Source organism: Echinops telfairi, unplaced genomic scaffold (assembly GCF_000313985.2).
Source record: "Echinops telfairi isolate 266 unplaced genomic scaffold, ASM31398v2 ScPeMD7_2010;HRSCAF=2546, whole genome shotgun sequence".
NCBI lineage: Eukaryota > Metazoa > Chordata > Mammalia > Afrosoricida > Tenrecidae > Echinops > Echinops telfairi.
The window spans coordinates 20,130,413-20,135,293 of record NW_022105908.1 but is presented as its reverse complement, the minus strand read 5'-3'; the positions used below and the strand labels follow the sequence as shown (position 1 = coordinate 20,135,293).

The following is a 4,881-nucleotide window of genomic DNA, read 5'->3' as shown; positions in this document are numbered from 1 at the left end:
TGGAAACAGGGAATCCAGGACAGATGAACCCCTCAGACCCAGTGGTGAGAGTAGCGATACCAGGAGGGTGGAACGAGAAGGTAGGGGAGAAAGAGGGAACAGATCACAAGGATCTACCTATAACCTCCTCCCTGGGGGACAGACAACAGAAAAGTGGGTGAAGGGAGACGCAGTGTAAGACATGACTAAATAGCAGCCCACTTCCGGTGTAGCCATGGCGGCGAACGCTACTACGAACCGTCGCAGCTGCTCCTCTAGAGCGCGTGGACAGATGTATAGGATCAAGAATTCACATTGTGATGAAGAGTGACAAGGAAATTGTTGGCACCCTTCTAGGTTTCGATGCCTTTGTTAATATGGTATTGGAAGATGTCACCGAATTTGAAATCACCCCAGAAGGAAGGATTACTAAATTAGATCAGATTTTGCTAAATGGAAATAACATAACAACGCTGGTTCCTGGAGGAGAAGGACCTGAAGTATGAGTGGATTTTCTGGACTTACGTTGCTTGTTTTGTTTCTAAAAGCCACAAGATGGATTTTTTGGTAACTTTTTAATCTTGAGATACTCTGATGCTAAGTTTCCCGTTAAAGGGACATACTTAGAAGATGCACTGTAAATGCCCAATTTTTGTGATAGGTAATCATGATTCTCTTGGGTGAACAAAAAGTTTGTTGTTTAAAGATGAAAATAAAGACTTTTTTGTTAACTGCAGCTTTATTTATTTTACTGCAATGGTCAGTGTGACAAAAATTGTCACTTGTTTTTATGCCTGTTTGCTTCCTGAATTACATGGCCATTTGCTTTTCAAACAAAAATAATTCCAAACAGAGTGATGAACTTTGAGTAAGTGCATTTTAAACATTTGAAGTGGTTACTAACAAAATTTAGTACAAGTTCTCATGTTTCATAAGAGGGGTTTTTCTACTGAACTCAAATTCTGTTAATCCCTCTTAAAATAAAGAATGCACAGGTAATATATATATGTCGAAAATACAGCTAAGCCCATTTTTCTGTACATTCTCTTTCTCAGTTTGTCTTTTATTTTTCAAAAACTTGTTCATCTCGAACATACTATTTTGTAGTCACTGTTTAAGTCCTCTTTTGAATTTAAATGGGAAACATTTTATATGTATACTACTTAATTAAATGGATTTGTCACACAAAAAAAGAAATGACTAAATAATACTAATTTATAAATTATCAAGGGTTCTTGAGGGAGGGGGCAGGGAGGGAGGGGAAAAATGAGGAGCTGATATCAAGTAGAAAGAAAATGTTTGAGAATGAAGAGGGCAACAGATGTACAAATGTGGCTGACACAATGGATGCATGTATGGATTGTGATGAGTTGTACGAGCCCCCAATAAAATGATTTTTAAAAGAAAAAACAAAGAGTATCTGCCTTGAGCCTTCTGCTCTTTGAAGAACTATCTATGAGAGTTCACGTGACAGCTAGCGAGCTTCAATAGGAACCTTGTGTGGAGGAGGAGGAATAAGTCCGGAAAGGAGAGTGAGAATGGTCGCAATTAGAAAAATGAAGTCAATTTCACTGAATTATATATAGATATTGAAATACGTGTTTAGTTGGTGTGTCTCTTGCTGTGTATGCCAGGGGACTTCAAAAAGTCGGTGGAAAAATGGAAATTTTTAAATTTTGCAGTTCTACCATACAAATCTGGTTAGACCAGAGCATGTATTCTGGTACAGACAGGAGCTCTCCACACATGGACTCCGGGACAGGTAAGCCCCTTGGGAGCAGTAATGGGAGTAGCCATACCATGAGGGTAGGGGAGAGAAAGGGGGAACTGACTACAAGGATTGGCATATTAACTGCCCCCCCCCACAGGGGGACGAGCAACAGAAACGTGGGTGAAGGGAGACAGTAGATGGTGTCAGATATGAAAATAATAATGATTTATCATTTATCTGGGGTCCATGAGGGTGGGGAAGAGAGGGGGAAAAGAGGAGCTAATACCAAGGGCTCAAGGAGGAAGAAAATGTTTTGAAAATGATGATTGCAACATATGTACAGATGTGCTTGGTACCAGTGATGTATGGATTGTTATAATATCTGTAAGAGCCAATAAAAGGGTCCATTTAAAAAGGTAGAATTTTTTTTCATGCATTTCTTAAAGTCCCCTCACCTTCCCAACAACAATATAAATAACAACAAAAAGAAAAAGAGCAGCCACAGAGATAGGGCCACTCACGAGGGTGCTATTGAGAAGCACCAGCAGTGTTTGAGGGCAGGGGAGCTGCTGGCCGGCCGAGTGTGCAGAGAGGCTGAGGAAGACGAGAGTGAGGGCCATCCAGTGGGGAGGACGTGGGATCATGGCATTTGTGGGAAGAGATGGGCTAGAAGCCTCACCAGAGAGGACTGTCAACTGGCACTCTCCCTGAGCTCCCCAAGTGCCTGCTTGAGGCTGCCACTTGGATACCAACCCCCTAATCTGCCCCTCCTTCAACGTCTCTCACCTGAGTCATAGACCTCCATCCACCCAATTGCTCAAGCTACAAATCTCCCAGTTACTCACATAGCCAATCCAAGTGCTGTGGGTGCTAATCTTTTGAAACACCTGAATTGGCCTCTTCTTATCACTTCTGGCATCCCACAGCAAGCCACTCCCCTCATCTCACCTTGGACTTGGTCAGTGGACTCCTGGTGGCCAGGCAAGCGGGTTTCCCCACATCTTTTAGAAGTAGAATCAATCAGATCAGCCAGTCTCCTGCTTTCTACCCCCCAATGACTGACTATTGCACCGCAAATAAAGCCCCAATGCCTGCACCGGACACCTGGGGGCCCCCCCTGGTCATGGGGGGCAGCTACATTGGCTTGGTTCTTTCTTCAACTCCCCAAAAATGTCTCCAGGCTCTTCTCAACCTGTTTTGTGGCCTCGGTTATCCCTGCTGGACGCAGCGGACGGTTAGCTCCCTATCAAAGGACAGCTTCAAGAAGGCCAGCGAAGCCTTCCCTAGGCGCGCTGGCTAAAGGGGTACACTCTGTTGTCCACCGCCCCATGGCCTCCCTGTTCTTTCTTCTCCTTCTTCCTCTGCTTTCTTTCAAGCATGAATTACATCTCACCATGGCATATGGGTGCCTTTGTTTAAGATCTTGCCGTATAGGGTTTTATCTCTAAGCAATTAATCAATGCTCAGGTTTATCCTGACGGAACTCATTTAAGGTTTTCAGCAGCTACTTCCTCGGAAGTGGGCGGCCGATTCCCTCTTCCTTGTCTGTTCTGTTTGGAAGCTCTGTTGAAACCTGTTCCTTTTGGGCAAGCCTGCGGGCATTGGGAATGCCAGTGACATAGCTTCCAGCAACACACGAGCCACCACGGTACCTCTAACTCACAGACCAGTGGTGAGGATGGTGCAGGACCAGGCAGTGTCCCTGAGGGTCGGGACCGACACCGGGGTGCCCGACAACAATGACTCGTTTCGTTTGTAGCGAGGTGGTCATGGCAAGGCACACAAGTAACGCTTCGCTACGTTTCATTCATAACTGGAGAATCTGAATCAGCAATTACATTGTCAGGCCCATGTTTAGAGCCCAAACCTTTAGACTTGAGGCTTTTAATTTTTCCCAAGAGGTCTCTTTTCTGAGAAGGTGGTTGAACCGTTGCTAGAATTCGGCGGAGGCCTCTCATAGCTAGAGTCCAAGAATGGGCAGATCTCAGTTCTTTCTCCGCTTTCTCTCAGTAAATGAGCAGAAATTTAGGATTCAAATATATGAATTCGTCACCTTGGTTCCAGTGCGACACCAAAGATCAGCTGATTATGTCTTCTCTCCAGCGTACAGCATTATGCATCTTCTTTTCAAGGTTAGAGAGCAGAAAGGTTATTTTTACAATGTAAGTCAAAAATCCCATCACGACAATGCACCTGCTCATGCAAGGCTATTCCACGAGCATTTCAGTGGGAAACCTGACTCCATCCACTGAAGCCCTGATCTTGCCCCTTCAGACTTCTCTCTGTTCTTCAAACCCAGAGAATATTCAAAATAAAAACAACTTGAGTCCCTCAAGGGTGCCCAAAGGTGAGCGAGATGGAAACGCTGCCTTCAGAAGGGTATGCGTGTATAGATCTACGTGGTGGCTATGTTTATAAACAATAGCTTCACATATTGATGTTTTTGTTTAATAAAGGTTTTAAGGGGCATAGGCAAAAAGCTACTGTATACAAGCATTCCTGGGGTGAAGACCAGGTAATATGGCAGGGACCAGACCAAATACAGGGATACACATGGTAGACAACTAAAAAGGAGGTGGAGAAAGGAAAAATAATAATAAAAAATAAATGGTTAGTGGGGGCACAGGGCACTAACCCACCCAAGGGGAGGGTATTGTTTATATCTCCACAGGGAAAGAGGGACCAGACTTCAACCCAGTGCTCCAGGATGTGAATGCAACATGCCGGAGGGGAGTAGGGAACCAGTGGAGAGGTCTGGGGGACCGGCCCCAATCCCAACTACTAAGTAGACACTTGCCCCTCCCCACAGAAGAATTTATTTCAAAGGACAGCATTGAATCTGCAGTTCCGGGAGAGAGACATATCTGATCGGAGCACAAGAGAGCAGATGAAGGGGGAGGAGAGAGTGGAGTACATCCTGGCCCACCAGGCCTTGAGGACGATGTTCCCGATTAGAGCAGCCAGTCCACAGAGAGGACCACATAACCGACCCCACTATGAAACATGATGCCCCTCACTTACCCATAGCCCTACAGGGGACAACACCTGAGACACAGTGTGGGAATTGTACTCAATCTGATCCTGCCACACCGAGGCAAAACACTAAGAGGGTGCAACAGAACAGCAAGGGAACGGAGTGGCGAGGTCCCCAGGGAATGGTGAAGGTGGACTTTGGGGCCAGGGCGTGGTGC

At 45.4% G+C, this 4,881-nt stretch overlaps 1 pseudogene; it reads left to right on the top strand.

The window, feature by feature from the left end:
- Positions 1-214: 214 nt before the first annotated feature.
- LOC101649965 lies at positions 215-485 on the top strand (annotated as a pseudogene).
- The last annotated feature ends 4,396 nt before the right edge of the window (positions 486-4,881 follow it).